General features: G+C 33.9%; 1 protein-coding gene across 1 annotated transcript in view; it reads right to left on the bottom strand.

The window, feature by feature from the left end:
• Positions 1–18,542, bottom strand: part of LOC136416779 (acid sphingomyelinase-like phosphodiesterase 3b) — a 145,674-nt gene that overhangs the window by 85,153 nt on the left and 41,979 nt on the right. The gene's annotated exons all lie outside the window — the stretch shown is intronic.

Consider the following 18,542-nt stretch of genomic DNA (forward strand, 5'->3'; position numbering starts at 1 on the left):
TGGTGGTCAGCGGTGGTCAGTCAGGCTTCATAAACAAACTGTTGTTAGCTCGTTGTTACCTGCATTGTTTACTTCTGTTGCACGTTCGTGCTTTGTGTTCCATTTAGCTGGCTTATGAGGGTCATGTACTTTATTTAAATTTACCTTTGAGAGAAATAAAATAGAGCATAACCTCTTACCTGCAAATATAAAGTCATACATTATTCCTGAATTTTCATATGAGAAATGTCGTCCTTTAAATCCGAGACACTGCAGATGCCGTTGGAATGATAAATTAGTTTTGACTATCTGAAAAGTTGTGGTTGCAGACATTCAGTGTTTGAGACGTTTGAAATATAAGGCTGTGTTTGGAATATTAGAATTATTAATATTGACATGAGTGTGCTCTGGGCTGCATTATTAATGTTGTAAACGTCGGATTTTCTAATTTGAAGTTGAATTATAGAGACATGTTTCAAAGAAGTAGCTTCGAATTATTGACGTTGCGAGATCGACGTTAGGATTTCTCGGAAACTGAAAATTGATTGGAGATTTTAGAATTTTCTTATAACTGCAATAAAAGTGCGGATAACCATAAATCCTTACGTTAGAGGGGATTTAGGTAAGAGCTTTCAAATGTTGTATTTTTATGTAAACTCCAACCCCAGCGCTGCTTTGCAGCAGCACTATTTTGAATTATCTTACCAGGTCCATTGTTTAAAAAATTTCAATATCTGATATTCTGGAAAGAGATCCTAATATTGCGAATATATTTACATACCAACATTGCTGGAAACTTGGGTTTATTATAAGGCGAGGATGCTGAGAATATTGGCTAAGAGTATTACGAAATTCATTGATAGAAGCATATAATAAGCTAAAGGACGTGCAAAAAGTACTATAGACATCTAATGTACTCGTATATTAATATTTTGAGCATAAAATGTTCTATTTTTATCTATTTTAATTAGAAATTTTCTTGAGGGTTTGTGAGAGTAGTTTAATATATACAGGGTGTTAGTGAAATAAGTTTCGTAAATTTAACCAGTGATTAAGAACATCATTTTTAACAAGAAAGTTCCTTACAACAGGGGTCGAAAACCTAATAGTTTTTTCAAAAAAAAATGTCAAAGTTGGTAACCGAAAAGCTATAATAAGGTTTAAAATTTGAATAAAATGTGGAAAAATGTACTTGACACATTTTGGTTGTTTGACATATAACAAAAAAACTTAAAATAATTCAACAATAACATTGCTAAAAGCAATTGAAAACTTAATTAATAACTTAAGCAGTAAAAAAAAACGTAAGTGGCAACGCCGCACTGAATGTTACCGAGGAAGAGAAGTTTATTTTCGTCAGGGTTGTTTTTTATGGCCCTTATGAGGGTCGCTCACCCACGTTGCGGGTGAAGTGATAAGGCATTGGAATGCGCAGTAAACAGATTGACTTAGTACCTCAATAGTACATGATTTATGTAACCATCTGCATTATGCTGTGGTCATCTGCACTTTATCCCATTTTATGTGACATACGATCCTGGGCAAACATGCCTGGCGCCATGGACATGTGGAGCCCATTAGTGACCATCAAGAAGAGACAAAAGACAAAAACCACCCTTATTTTTCAAATTTGTCATGGACTGTGTCCTTCCATACTTTTAATATTTTAGTATGATTTCGGTCTCGTTGAATGCATCTTCTGTCGGTACACGTAACAGATTATCCGCAAAGTTAATTTGGGCGAACTTTAAGTGATTTTATTCCGACTTATTAACAGTACCTACGTGACAATGTATTCTGTACGCGAGTATCATGACATGCTTTTGATCTACGTAGAGGCGTTACAAAATTCTGAAGAAGTTAAGCGCATTTACGGTAATCCTTATCCAGAAAAAAACTTCCAGCTCGACAAACATTTGTGCGAGTTTTCCAAAATCTTCTGGATACAGGGAATGTTGTTTCTTTATATCAAGGACACGAGGTCGACAGAGAGAAGTTGGTTCTGAAGCCGAAAAACAAATTTTAAACCTTGTTCAAAAGAGTTCAGCAAGGAGTACCCGGAGTAGAGCATGCATGGACTCAAATGGTGAACATTTAGAACATTTAATGTACCAAACACAATAATAAATTTGTGTTTTTTAATGTGATGTGAGTGGTGTAAAATGTGTAACGTGTTATGTTAAGCTAATTAAAGATGATAACAATAATTTCAAGGTAAATGGCTTTTCAAAATAATAAAATAAAAATCATACAATTTTTAAATTCCATAAATTTAGTGCATTTTATTAATTATGTACTGTAAAATCTATCAGACCCAAAAAAACGTGTAAAAAGCAAACCCACTTCATGCGGCTACTTAGGTAGGTGTGAAAATGAAATAAATACGAGGCAACGTTGCCAATTCTCAGAAAATGTTTTTTTAATTTTCCAGGGAAATGGTTGTATTTACGACCCCTGTTGTAAGGAACTTTTTTGTTCAAAATAATGTTCTTAATCACTGGTTAAATTTACGAAAGTTATTTCACTAACACCCTGTATATCACTGTAGCACTAATTTTCGTAGCCTCATAAGTCATTTGTTTTCAAACGAGAGATCTCGTATTTTATTTTACAGTTATTTTCAATTGCTAAAGCACTACGTTGAAAATGTATTTTCTACATGAATTTTATAAAGTTTACGAGTAACTCGAGCATTAATTGAAATTTGCAATTTGAGTGACTTTTCACGACTGGTTCATATTACAAGTTACGCAACTCAATCTTTGGACCCGTAACACTGCACTTACGTTTCATTTTCCATTTTTTTTGAATTGGCGAATAAGTCGAGCTTTATGGTTGCTTACATTTGAGCGACTACAAAATTGGTTCGTGCTCAATGGTCCATAACAAACTTTTCCAAATGAGACACTGTACATTTTATTCTTCAGTTATACTTTACTGCTCACAATGGGTATTTTGAGAAAGATTTTCTCAAATAATCCCCTCTTCTCCTCTTGTATGTGTTTCGAGCATTAGTGAAATATTGTAAATAGATGTACTTCTGTGTGTGTCGACATTTTTGTTCCAAACAAAAAGCATGTCGGAAGAATTGCGCTACATCTTGAAATAGTGAGCATTGTACAAGGCGTTCAAAAAATTGTATCTATTCAAACACATTTTTTTTGCAGTTTTTTGTATTGATCCTCTTAAACCAGTAGGTAAATCGAGGTATTGTAGGATTAAGAACGGACCTTTTAAATAAAAACATCATGAGGACAACCAAAAACATAATATAACAACGTTCATATTTGGCTCTCTGAAGAACGTTAGCAAAAACATGATATACTACTGCAAGAAGTAAAAAGGGGTATTTCTGCTTCCATCACAGCGAACCTAAGTTCACATTTCTTTACACGAATCTGAATCTGTGATATATTAAAACAAAAACAAGGAGTATATGACGAAATATATGGAAAGGGTGCAAATCATGTTTACTGCCGGTTGAACGATCAGAAGCGTTAAAATTCGAAAAAACGTAATTTTTCACCTAAAGAAAATTTGAAACCTAGTGCTGGGAGCATCCAGAATCAATTACTAGGGTATAATTAACATGTCAATGTCAGTCGGATAGATTCTAATTATTATTCATTAAACGTTTAATGTATTTGCATTTAATTACAAGCATATGATGGGAACGAACAAGAGATCATTCATTTCGCATCCCTCTGGTTTTGAATTTCAGATTAGCATTAGTACCGATGCAGCAAGTGCAACTACGAGCAATGAACAACCCTTTCGAATATCCATTATTTATTCTGAATGGTTAAGCAAACAAAGAAGGACCAATTTACTTCCATTATTAATCTTTGGCTGGTTTTCCATATGGAGAGAATCGCCCCAACAAATAAGATCTCGGCTTTAACCCAGTTTACGTGAGGCCTTTTCGAAGGAAAACTGAATTTAAGGACGACCCGAACAAAGAGCAAATTTACTGTAAGCTCGGATTCGACGGGACCGCACCGTTCCAAACTTTCTGAGACCGGAAGTTTTAGATAAATGGAAAACGAAGGGTTGAAAGTCTGCATCGCGTTTCGTATACATAAACAGGAGCCCTGGAAATGATAATATCCAAAGTTATCTGGACACGCATGGCAAAGATGCTCGAGTACAAGTTGGGAAATTAATAGCCTCATTAATCGATCCTCCTGATGTTACCGTCATCCAGATAATGTGTCAGATGGAATGGGAAAATGGGTTCGGGTCATTAGGGTAACTCGTGATATTGAATGTAAAGGGTGGAATTGTATCTTTAAAGGCACACAGGTATATTAATTGTTACACAGACAAGGGTATGAAATTTGGATTGCGAAGGAATACCGAAATTAATCATATCCTCCATTGTCAGTAATATGCCTATAGAAAACTTCACTACAAATTTTGCTCTCAGTGAGCAAGTGTATTCAAACGGTGTTCCCCATTCATATTTCTTTGCTGTCAGCTTTTTTCACTCTACGTGGAAGTAATTCATAAAAAATTTGCCACCCATCACTACAGTTAATTACCGTTCATTGTCTAACTACGAGTATTTAACCCTTATATATGATATAATATGATAAAATCTCGACCAAACTCATGTAGTTTGCCATTGAAATTAAGCTGAAACCAAACCTCGAGTTAATCTCTACTAATCCTTTCCGATTTCAAAACCACTTACCACAATTGCCTACATATTGGTGCTTTGATGTAGTCAAGGGCTCACCTGAAACGAAAAATCGATTTCATTAATAGGATCTAACACCGATGAATACTATTGAAGGTGTTTAATTTTTTTTCTAACTGTGTACACTGAATTGAGTACCTCTACTAAAGTCCATTACCCAGTTAGTTTCTGTTAAGAAAAGTCTTATTACTAAGACTTCTCAAAAACAGCATATAAGGTTAGAAGTGTCCTCTTTGTTTATAATTTTGAAATATCTGCTTTTTAAAATTAAGAATTCTTTCATTTTCCCAAATTCTACAGAAAAAGTTTTTAGTTTTTGATGGGCATGATATCTAATCAGATTTGTTAAAGTATTTAAAACTCTTAGTAAAATTACTTTCTGCCCAAGCCGGAGTTTGATCTAACACCTTACAAATCTTTCTATTTGCGTGAAAAGGGACATTATCGGCACTAATTACTCAATATGCCATCGTTATATGTATATACTTACACATATGTTTTTTTTTTAATTTCTGACGTTTACAAAAGATTTTTCTAAACTCTATTGAACATTTCTTCTTTTATTCTATTTGGGAATAACGTCTCATGCCCGGATAGGGATTTTTCAGCCACCCGTCAAAGACGGAGGTTTTCAGTAATCAAAATAACAAAATTAACATTATGAATAAATTACAAGTAAATAAGTAAATAAATACTTGAAATTAAATATTTTCTTAGTAGTTGCCTGTTACTATATGGCAACTCCAGTACTTAGCGGCAGCTTCGAAAATTGAAACCAGAATATGAGCAATTTGAACTGATTTTTTAATGTATCTGTGTATAATGTTATAGTGTAATAAACATTCGCTTTATAAATACGCATATATTTTCGCAAAGTCCAATATCACATTTTACACGTTTCACACGCATTATAGAACTAAAATTTTCAGTGACGCACCGAATATTTTTGTTTTGAGGGACAGGCACTAATAAATGACTTTGGCCATCAAATCTGATATCATCAGACAGTATGCCAAATAATCTGCCGAGAAACGTGCATTTTGCAACGCATGCCTATGCTTGAGTCCCAATAAAACTTTTTCCAGGTAAGTAATGGTGCCCTGTTAAAAGTATAAGTATAAGAATGCCTAAAAAACAACGAATCTCATCAGTTGTTATTTGCGGGTCTGGAAAATTTTCAAAAAGTGCACCTTTGTGGTTTCTAACTGAATGCATGAAATATCGTCGTCAGAAAACAGCTCAAACATTTCCACAGGTATCGGTGTTCGATACATATCATAATCAGCCTGAGGAAAGTCAGAAGCTGTTTCTTGGAGATCTCAAATTATCTAATAAATATTCGCGAAACAAGTTTTTTTTGCTTAGATAAAGCATTGATTTTCTTGTTGGTGTTGCTGATTTTCAAATTTTTCCATACAAGATTCATCTTCTTTGTTATTAACGTAAGATTTTTGCAGTGAAACATGTGCCAAAAGTTGGTTTCTCGATAAATTACCCACTTGACCCACACCATCTTCATCCCTCGAATCTTCACCTGTGCTCTCGCCTGCACCGGGAGGCTCAAAGTAGATGGCGCAACATTTAAATCGTCTTTGAAAAAATCAAAAAATCTATTTCAAAGATAAGACCACCACTATCACAAAAAAAATACTGATCCCTTAGAGGACTGGCGTTGCCGTATGGAAACACTCAATTTAGACTCACAGGAAGTAAGTAAAAGTAATCATTATGATAATTTTCTTATAAACTAACATAATACTTTACCTAGCTCAATAAAATAATGTAGGCGAGATATAAAATTATATTTTTATTATTGTATGTGGGAATACTTCCACAAAATTCACATCCATTCTGACCACATGAAAAGCGTAATAAATGTTACAGAAAAATATCACTGAAAAAAATTGATATGTATCTAGAAAAACGACGTATACTACATATTGTATAGCTACTGCTTTAAACGTAAATATAACCTATCAGTGATGCTGGGGAATTCCCTGATACAATTTCAGCGTTGCAAAATGGCAACGCAAGCCCTTGATGGGCTAATTAAGAATAGTGTGTAATTCTACCGCTTCAGTAACCCTTACTGTGTGCGAGAAGGTTATTCTCAAACAAAATAAAATAATAAAGAAAATAAAATAATAATCCGCCTTACACATGTAGAACATATATGTATATGTATGTACATATTTACAACAAAGGTATGAATTTCTTAAAGTTCTTAGTTTAAGCAGTTTTGCTTATTTACTGTCAAGTTGAATGACTTATTACTCTGGAACGCCCAATAAAATTTACGGTTAACCACGAAATGTGTCGATGGTGTCGTTTTAATAGTTATTTGGCCAATAATGCTGGATTCACACCGCAAATAATATGAATAACATTAACAGAAAGTTGCCTTTATGGTTATACCTATTACGGTTTATACAACGTAGAGCATTTGCATAACAATTAATGCAACAAATCGTGCATTAAAGTAAATCAATTGAAAAATTGAAGGTTATAATGCATTTAAAATCGTATATCGATTGTATACTGCGTGACATAGAAAAGAGAACACCCCGTAAAAATGGTTTAATTTAAATAATTTTTGGTATGCATGTTTGTTTATATGTATAGCAGAAACGATCGAAATTTCACTCATATTTATCTACGTATTTACGAGTTATTCGGAATTTTAGGTTTTTTTTAAATATAAAAATTGCAATAAAATATCAACAATACAACTGGAAAATAACATTTATTGGAGTGTAGTGTGCTCAGAAACTGCGTAGAGATATGCCTAGAACCAGAATAGAGCGAAATTTTCATCGATTGAGCGAGTTTGATAGGGGTCGAATAGTGGGTCTACGAGAGGCTGGTCTGTCATTTAGGGAAATCGCCACTAGATTGAACCGTAGTGTAAACACTATAGTGAGATGCTGTCAGGGATGGTTCGAAGAAGGGCAAACAGGCAGAAGAACAGGTACTGGACGACCTCGAAGAACTACAGAACGCCAAGATCGCCGACTCCGAATTATGGCCCTAAGAGATAGGTTCGTCTCGTCGAGGACGCTGGCGGATCAGTGGTTCGCTGAGTATGGAAGGCCCATTGGGATACGAACCATTTATCGCCGCATAAGAAGTTTTGGATTGATTTCCTACCGTCCCTATCTCGTGTTACCCCTCACCTTAAATCATCGTCAAAATCGACTACAGTGGTGCCAAGAACGGATACATTGGACTCTGGAATGGGATAATATCGTGTTTAGTGACAAATCCAGATTCTGTTTCGGTATGCATGATGGTCGGGCAAGAATACGAAGGAGACGGGGTGAAAGATGGGATCCTCAGTTTGCAATACAGAGGCATGTCCATCAGACTGTTGGGGTAATGGTTTGGGGTGCCATTGCATATGGTAGCAGGTCACCTTTAGTTTTCGTCAGAGGCAGTATGACAGCCCAGCGATACATCCAAGAAGTCCTGGAACCTCATCTTGTGCCTTATCTGGAAACTCTTGTTGATCCAGTTTTTCAACAAGACAATGCACGACCACATGTGGCTAGAGTGACTATGGACTTCTTCCAACAAAATGCAGTCAATTTGCTACCTTGGTCACCTCGATCTCCAGACCTCTCACCGATCGAACATGTATGGGATATTATAGGTAGAAGGTTGCATAATTTACCCCATCCCCCGCAAACCCTAGCGATGCTGTGTCATGCTGTCCAGTTAGCCTGGAATGAGATCCCCCAAGAGGACATCAATCACCTCATTAGATCCATGCCTAGACATGTACAAGAATGTAAAAGACACCGCGGAGGACCGACAAATTATTAAATTTTTTTTAGTTTTTAACAATTAAATTTGTTCAACTTTTTAATGAAGTATTTGTTTTGGCGTAAACAACATGCATACCAAAAATTATTTAAATCAAATCATTTTTACGGGGTGTTCTCTTTTCTATGTCACGCAGTTTATTTTAGTAATTACGCATGGTGAAATTAAATATCGATTTTGTGTACATTAAACAAACATGTTAAAAGTCAGGTGACAAAAATACCGTAGATAGCAAAAATACTCGTACACGCTATAAAAAGTGGGTTCTACCATAATAACCCTCAGTATTTTTTTTCAGCTGGTTTTATTGCGTAAGGCGTATAACAAAAATTAAAAAATCTACATACAGTGTGTCTGGGTTAAGGATTTACCACCCTTGTAAAATTTTTATTTCTTGGTCGAAACGTTTTTTTTGTTAATTACATATTCAAAATGCGCATTTATCTAGTGGGTACGATGACGCTTCACCCATACTCATAATTTACTGCGTTCATGTTTATGGGATCAAATCTCAAAAAGTACTATTAGGATTTTTTTAGGATTAAGATGAAGGCAGATTTTCAACCTAAAACCCACTTGTATTAATTTTCATTTTTCTGTTATACAGGGTGTTCGAGAAAATCAATTAATCATGTTTTTTATGTAAACGAGTTTTAAAATTGACAATAAATTGATTTTGACAATAATAACAATGAAACTGACTGATGGTTGTTCGAGAAAAATTATTAAAGAACTTTGAATTGTTTAAATACTAAAAACTACCCTTGTTACACTAAATGAATGTTAATTTGAATTTAATCTAATATCATAAATTATTAATTGAAACAAAACAGTTTTTTGGATTAAATATTAGTATTAGCGATAGGTTGTGTGTAAAAGAATAAATACTAGCGTAAACCTTTTTTTTAGCCTTCATATCTACATAGAAACCGACTATTATGAGTATTTACAAATCTCCAATAATATTGAAGTGGACGATAAAAAGCCGTAATTTATGGCATGATGAACCAGAATCAGGATACATTTCAAGACTCAGAGCCCGATTCATCTCAAGGTTTTAAGAAGCTAAAATCCAAAAAAAGGAGGCCTATGGCATCATCATGCAGCACTCCAACATTAGCAATGAACCCAGCAAAAAAAGTAGCAGTGGACAATTTAATAAACGAAATGCAAACGAATATGTCCAATATCACTCAACAAGAGGCCAACAGGATTACTAAAACAACAACACCACACTTCCACCACACATTTCTACTAACTACAACCACTAAAACATCAAGAGCACGAAAAGCAATTATATGGGAACAACACAACAAACATCATAACAACATCAGCATCAAAACAGAGAATGGATTCCTCCTAAAAATCAACAATGAGGACAGTATTGCTCTTAAGTACAAAAAAATCATTTAACCAATTTGTCACGTTAACCGCATTATGAATAGACGCTCCATCAAGTTGAAAATGTAAACTGTTGCGATACTCAAGAGGAAGCTCTTCAAGTGCGTCACTAAATTCATTTTGTAGAAATCTCAGAAAATGAGCAGCACTCAAACTTTCGTCGAAAAAATATGGCCCAATAATCTTTTGATTTACAATACCACAGAAAACGTTAACTCTTGAGGAGTATTGTCGTTTACATTCGTTTATCTAATTCGGGTTGTGATCACTCCACATTCTACTATTTTCTGCTAATATTACCCTGTTTGTCATGAACATAGCTTTACCGGTATATAAGATGTTTTTTAAAATCTTCTTGGTATATGCTCTGAAGCCATAAACAGAACTCAATTTTTAAATTTTGATCTCCAGCTTCAAGTGTATGAAGAATTTTGGTTTAAAAGGTTTCTTACCATTTTCTTTTACAACATGTTTCATTGATTTTCTGGAACACTCTGTATAGCAGAAAAATTAAAATCGGTATAGGTGAGTTTTAGGTCATTCTATTTGAGAATCTATCTTCATTTTTATCCTAAAAAAGCCCTAATAGTACTTTTTGAAATTTCATCCCATAAAAATGCAGTGAAGAGTTATCATACCCACTAGAGAAATACGCATTTTGAGTATCTAATTTTATTTAACAAAAAAAAAACGTTAAAATTGGCTAAAAAATAAAGATTTTACAAGGATGGTAAATCCTGAATCCGGACACTGTATATATATAAATATACAGAATATTTTTAAAACTTCCAATAGCTATATTTCAGGAATGAAAATAGATTTGTAAAATTCCTCGAAGTGGTTTCAACAATAAGTAGGATGAACCAAAATTATATACTAACTTAACCAGGTCTACCCTCTAACTCCCAGCCACTCCAACTTTGTAATTTTAAATGGCAACTTCCAACTTGTAATAGCTCATTCTATACCTCTTTGAAAACGCTTTACGATCGTTTTAACTAACATCACATTTGCCTACGCAGTTATCGAATTGTTAAATAAAAAAGGAATAAAATGTTTGAATTTACCTTTTATTTAAGTGCTCAAAATGGTTTCCGTTATTTTCCTGACAATAATAGAGCCTGTTTTCAAATTCCTGACAAACATTAGCCAAAGTTTCCCTCGATATAGCCCGACATGCTTGAATAATTCTTTCTTGTAGCTCCTCAATTGAGTTTGGCTGAGTTTTAAAAACAATAGGTTTTAGGTATCCCCCTCCAAAAATCAAGTGGCAAAAAAAATCAATGTAAATATTTCTAAATTTTTCAAAACTTCTGAATAAACGATAAAAGTATTATTTGAAATATTAGTCTGCGTTTCAATACAATTCTGAAGATTTATATTTTTATCCTTTTTTATTTAACAATTCGATAACTGCTTCAGCAATTGTGATGTTAGTTAATGCGATCGTAAAGTATTTTTAGAGACCTTTAAAATGAACTACTACAAGAGGAAGATTGCCATTTAAAATTACAAAGTTGGGGTATTACAAAGGGCGCTGAGGATTAGGTGGTGCACGTGGGTAGGTTAGTTAGTACGTAATTTTGGTTTCCCCTACTTATTATAGAAACGGTTTCGAGGAATTTCTCAAATCTTTTGTCATTTCTGAGATATAGCCATTGCAAGTTTTTAAAACGTTACCTTGTATATATATACAGGATGTATAAAAAAATGTGGCCTGGCTATATATAGCAGGTTTCTACGTCTAAAAATAAAAAAAAATTACATTAACATGGGTCCGGAAGTGCTTCCTAAGGGAAATACATTCTTTTAAAGATGGCGACCAAAAAGTGGTTTTCATTTAATATCATTGGAATTACTTTGGTCAGAGTTTTCAATTTTCGTACGATATTTGCTAGTATCGGTACCTCGTTTTAGCAATTAGTTGCAATTTTGTATCGAGTTCAGGGACAGAGCTGAGGGAGAGGTGCTCTGGATTTTTACTTCTAACTCTTCCTACTGATACTTTTTTACATTTTTTGTTGCGGAATATAATTTCTTGATGTTTTTTACGTAAAAAAACATATTCTTGTTTCAAAGTTTTTAGCTGCACCGCTTTCGAGAAAAATTGAGTTGAAAGTTTCTGTGTAGTACCATTACCCTGCACACCACTGGAGTTATGAAAAATGATTTTAATTTAATTATTTATTTTCTTCTTTCATGTTTTTAGACGTAGAAGCCCACCATGTATAGACAGTCCATATTTTTTTATACATCCTGTATATATAATTTTATATGTGACATATAAAATGAAGGCACCAGTAATATAAAATAAAAAATTATTTAAACATTTGGTGATTCTTCTTTAGTCTTAATAACAGCGATTGGTCATCTTGGCATGGAAAGGACAAGATTTTCCGTGCAACTGGGGGGTATAGTGTTCCAAGCTGTCTGCACGGTTTTGTTTGAAATCTCTTTATCTTTAATTGTAGTTCTAATAGCAGAAACTCTTATTTTCCTGTCTAATTACTTCCATAAATGTTCGATAGAGTTTAAATCAGGGTATTGCGGTGGATGATATAAGATATGAGGCATGTTATGCAAGAGCCACATCTTCATATTTCACGCCCTATATTTCGGATCATTGTCCCGTTGAAAGATCCAGCTATTGCTCAATTGTAAAACTTGAACAAATTGCAATAAATTATCATGTAAAATGTCTAAATAAACTTTGTGGTCTATTGTGCCGTTTAAAAAATGCAATTTTCCCATATCAGATGCTACCATTGCACCTTAAACCATGACACTTTCACCTCCAGGTTTTACTGTCGCTAGCAAATGTTTTCCTTCTAATTCTGTATTTGCTTTACTCCAAACTTTCTCTTTCCCATTTGATTAAAAAATGATTTGCTTTTATCCGTGAATAGTACTTTTTTTCAAAGCGTTTTTGACCATTTTGTGTAGAGACGAATGGTTTATCACGTGGAGCCCTGCCATTGTATCCATGAAAACGCAAAACTTTTCTAATGTTTTCAGAATGAACATATTTTTAAGTGTCGAATGCAGCTTGAATGGCCATTGCAGGTGAACTTGTTCTGAGGTAGTTCCTCACATTATTGATAACATTTCTTATTTCGCGCGGATTTAATATTTTTGGACAACCAATTAATTTATTATTTAAAATGCTTTTTTTATAATTGATTGAACAGTTGAATAACATTTTCCAACAATGTATGTAATTGCACTGTACCTTTTTGTCTTTGCGCAATTTTATTATCAAGTGTTTTAAATCAAACAAAAGTTCTTTAGTTTTGCGTCCCATTTTAATAATCGCTCTATGAATCTGAATCAATTCATTAGTAAACATCGGAATAAACGTTGTTATTAAAGATGTGATAAAGAAAACATCTGAAATATTTTTTTCCTATTTTTTTTGTCAAAATGTATTTTAAATCAAAGTGTACCAACACTTTTGTGAGGTTCATTTTAAGTATTTTACTGTATAAAAGATATTTTTAATTTTATAGGAAATCTTTGTTATACACCCTATACAATAAGACCAGTTAAAAAAAAACGAAACGTTACGTTAGAACTACCTTTTTATGATGTGGACGTATACTTTTGTGATTCACTGTAGTATATTATTGAATACTGAGCAAAGTGTCTCTCAAGGGAATTTAAAATTTACCGAGGCATGCAGCGTCGAGACAGAAAGAAAGCTTTTCCTCCTGGTTTATATATTATTTTATTTGCAACTACAATAGGTATTTACAAATGGTCTAATTATGATAATATTTTGTTTGATTTTATGTGATGTCTGCGATGTAAAATTACTAACTGATATGGATGAATAAACGTCATTAATCTAATCGAACGTTAGTTTCTTGCTAAAAGGCAGAGCATTTTAGCTCCTAAACGGCGTATTTTGGAGAACAAAGCAAACAGAAGAAACCATAAAGGTTGTGAGTAATGTATAGTTTGTTCGGAACAGTGTTAGAAATTAATTAAAATTGGCCAGGAAATGGGAGCGAGAAATTAGGGTGGGAAGCCAGGGCCGGAGGTAGAGGTACGTAATATGACTTTTGCAACCGTAATACTTGTGAACGAAGAAATTCGCATTTTTTGTTTTTAATCTTATTCCTCTTATCACGTCTACAGATCTATCCTTTTAGCATGCAAAAGAAAATGTAGGAATAGCAAAATTTTGACTACATCACAAGGAAAGTCGTTTCCGTGTTTAACGCACCGCCACAAGCACCGTAAGTATCGTTGTTGCCCCTTATACCGCCATCGTGGACTTTTATTTTAGTCGTAAAACAAGAGGGTGCTACAAACAAAACATGTAAATTATCTTTGTGAACATGAAAAGGACCCCGATGAATTTAAGTTTTTTTCTGGGTCGCGAAACGTAGACGACAGCCGGGTAATTTTGTTTGTGTTTCAGAGCGATTTGAGAAGGAATTGCTTAATTTGATAAAAGACACCGGAGGAAAAGTTTTTTTGACAAAACAGAAAGTGAGTAAGTATAGGGAAGAAGGTTAAGATTTGTTAGATAGTATAACTTCAAAGGCGAAATAACTGTTTTTTTTCTCAAACGGCTATAAAGTCAACATTATTTATCCCAGAACACGCCCATAAAGTGTCACTTTTCGGCCTACGAGTAAAAGTAGTGTCATGAATTTACCGATGGCGCCGTAGTAGTATAATGCTAAACCGGTTGTTGTGCCGCAGAGGCGACTTCCGTAACAACCAGATAATATTATCCTTTTGTGATGTTGTTATATGGGTTGTCTTATAAAAAACGGGCGATAATCCGCTTATTTATGAACGGATTATGACGAACTAAAAACTAAATGAGAGAGTTGAGACTTATTAACGTCAGAGTTGATTTTTTTAAACTCAACTTCTCCTGCTTCGAGTGTTAACTTTAGAATTTTAAATAGAATTTCGTATTTTTTTATATGTCTTGATGGAAGGTATTTTTCTGAATTTGATGATTTGTGACAAGTTAATGTTAAACTAATTTTTCTTTGAGTTTTTGAGTTTTATTTCTTTGAGTACTAATGCATTATCTTAAATATCACAAATAGCTTTTTAAAAGATCCATAGCGCCGTAAGTTGTCTTCTAAACGTTTAAATTTATTAGGATTAGGTACTTCTCTATTAGGAAAACAGGTAGCATAAAGACATACTACTTCACCAGAGTTTTTATTGCTTTGGGAACATGCTTCAAGCATATCTGTAAATTTACTGTTCATTTTTAAATATTTTGAACTGAAATTGACACTTGAAAAATGTTGCCAATAAAAACATTAATAATTATTTTTATTGCATTAAAAAACTTATTTACAGTTATCAGATTTGCATTATAACTTCTCACAGAGAATTATGACAAATGATATGGTTTCAATGGCTAAGGGCGGTTTTATCTCGTCCCTTCTCGCTGCATGTAATGGGATAAAATGGGATGAAATGCATATGACTACAAAATAGCATAGATAGCCCCTTGGTGATATAGTTGGCCACATAACTCATATTGTTCAAATTTTTCAATTTTTTTCAGTTAAATATGGTTTTAACATTAACTTGTCGTACATCATCAAATTAAAAAAAATATTTCTATCAATAAGTGTAAAAAAAACAGAGTTTTATTTAAATTTCTAAAATTGACACCTGGAGAAGTTGAATTTAAAAAAAATCAACTTTGAAGTTATTTAGTTGTCTGAACAATATCATTTTATTTGGTTTTTAGTTCATCAAATTCCGGTCAAAAGTAATTGAGTTATAGATTCGCCCGTTTTTTATGAGACAGCCACTATAACTAAATTCATTGACCTGAACATTTAGTCGATTATGATATGTATAAACTAAAAATGGCAAAATAAATTGGTGTTGGCGACGTGACGTTGAAAATCGAGACCATGATGGCCTCATCCTAATGGATCCCCAAGGAGTAAAACTTAAAAACTTCTATTAAATCTCAAAATCGAGTGATATCCCAATATTTTTAAAGAAAAACCTAAAAAATCTATTGTAATAATTGCATTGAAAATCGGTATGAATCATTAGAAGTATGTTATATGAAGTAAATAGAAAGGCTCACTTATACTCCTAGTAACATAATCTAATATTACTTACCGCAAAACTGGTAATTATCTTTATCTGTCAAGACGCAGAGGGCTGTTGAGAGACGGCAACAACGAGAGGTTATGATGACTTTGAGACCCTTAATTTCGTACCTTCTCTAATAACTAGTTCTAGTTTACTGCCATGCAGAGAAGCACGGAGCTTAAATTATTATTTCTGCTTTGGCGTATCAGTCGTTGAAATTAAAACATTTTACTAAGTAGATGTATTATGGTAATTAATAGGTTTCTTTTCTCTATATCGTTTGCAGGCGAAGGATAATAAAATCGCACATTTTCAGGACAAACGAGTGCCCTTTCGAATCACTTTATGTTTGACAACCAAAGTATCTGGAATAAAAAATCTAAGTTATTAAACTTTTTCAATATATTATACTATGAAAGTTTCGATCGTAATTTTCCGAATTTGTCAAGCGAAATGTGTAAATTTACTGGCTCTGACAAAGTTTAATATAACGGGCCGGCTGGCGTGTTAAAGTGATAGCATGTTTTGCATAATATCGGCAATTTTGCCTTACAAATCGAGGCAAAAATTGATTTTGCCTAGAATACCGGTAAATGTTGCCAATGTTTGTTTCTAGAATTCGTTGAGTTAATCGTGAAAGTGATTTTTCATGGAAGTTATTAAATGATTTCGGTTCGGGAAAGTCGAAATCGATCCATAAATTAATCATAATTTATTTGATTTGACTAGTTTGGAACAACATGTGAGATTGAATTAGATATACGGGAAACAGAATTTTCTGTTCCAAGAAGAAATGCTTGTTTGGCAGCTAGTTCAATGGAAATGCTTTAAAGGAACAGAAAGTCCGTAAACTATAAATTTCTCAAAGAAAATTTTATGGCTAGTAACCGTCACCGGATAAAAAATGAATATAATTCTGCAAGGACTCGAACTGGAAGTAAACGGGCGACATACATACGTGGGAACACAGACTTGTCCGTAACAACGGATGAGTGGGTTCCGAGTGTCTTATGGAAGAAGCAATGTTTGGGTGTTCACTTGCAACTTTTGGAGTGCTCAAACTTAAATGTCTGGGTGTACGTGGGAACACGACTAGTCCTTTCTAAATCTGACGTAAAATTCAAGTATCTGCCGGGGGTGGAGTACAAACACCTAATACAAAGTTATGTGTATTTCTAGCTTGGCATTAGAAGAAATATCGCAGGAAATATGTTCGAATGTAACCTTAACACTACTTGAATTTATGTGGGCGATTTCTCTTCTGAACTGAAACTTCTGAGATGGGTGGCAAATTTGAATTATCCCCATCTTCTTTGTTAATAGGTTTTGTCATATTAGATCGATGTCTTCATCAGAGTTCGCATAATATAGCTACCTATTTATATAACCGGTTAGGAAATGCATAGTTTTATGTAACGAGTGTGACTTTGTGGATCGAGCGAAGCGAGGATCAGCAATGCGTCACGAGTTGTGCAAAATAGCACATGATCTTGTTGCAGTTCTCTTGTAAATTTTGTATTGTGTATATTTTATATATATTCGTGTTTGGATAATTCGCCGTTTTTATCTTGCAATGAGCCTACCCCTACTTCATTGACGGGAATATGATAACTTTCCATTAATATACCAAGGGGAAATCATTAACGCATTTCGCCCCTTTATAACAATTTTATTCAGAATATGATAAAAGCATTTCAGCCTAACATCTGTATAATGGCACAAAAACGATTAACCTCGAAAGCTTTTAGTCAAGGGTAAATTAGGGACCTTCCCTTTCAGTATGAGCCAAATTGAAAATGTGTCGGGTTTAAATATGAGCTATTTTTGGGAACATGAATTTACTAATGGATTTCCAAAATAAAATTAGGCGGTTCATTAAAAGTTTCCAAACCAGTTTTGTGAGGACTTTTCCGGTGAAAAATGAGAATTCACGATGGCAAATTGAAAAGTATTATTCGCAAAGCGACACAAATGTATATTTAAAGTTTCGCGACCGTATATAATTTCTAATTTAATTATCCACATTTTGGAAGCAACTTTTCTTGTTATTCAAAGATTTAAGCGCAAAATCTGGATTCGATGTTTCTGGAGGATAGAAATATTGTAAGATTTATCGATCATTAACTTTTGAATTTTGTAGAATCTGGACTTAGGGCTGAGCCTATACAAACTCTTATAGCTATTGTCATCCTGTCTAACGTTGGTAATTTGATTACCATTATTCACAGACATTCTCATTTCAAGTCGTCAATACTCAATTGGGTTTCAAGTACATTCCGACGCGTTTCCAATATTCTCGATACCCTTTGTTCGATATTATTCCTTAATATAAATTCCGCATTAATAAAACATGGCCTCTCCTCTAATTTGTGCATTAGAATGCACTGGATATAGGTTCGGTATTTCGATGTCTAGGAATTCCGATCAGATCGATAAGAGGCGTATATCTGCGCTTGACAGATTAATAAACAGACTATTTAAAAAGGATTTTACCTATAGTCGAGTGGCGAAGGGTGCTCACAAAACTTAAATTAGAAATTGGGAAGTTTGA

The sequence above is a fragment of the Euwallacea similis genome, chromosome 25, assembly GCF_039881205.1.
Source record: "Euwallacea similis isolate ESF13 chromosome 25, ESF131.1, whole genome shotgun sequence".
NCBI classification, from domain to species: domain Eukaryota; kingdom Metazoa; phylum Arthropoda; class Insecta; order Coleoptera; family Curculionidae; genus Euwallacea; species Euwallacea similis.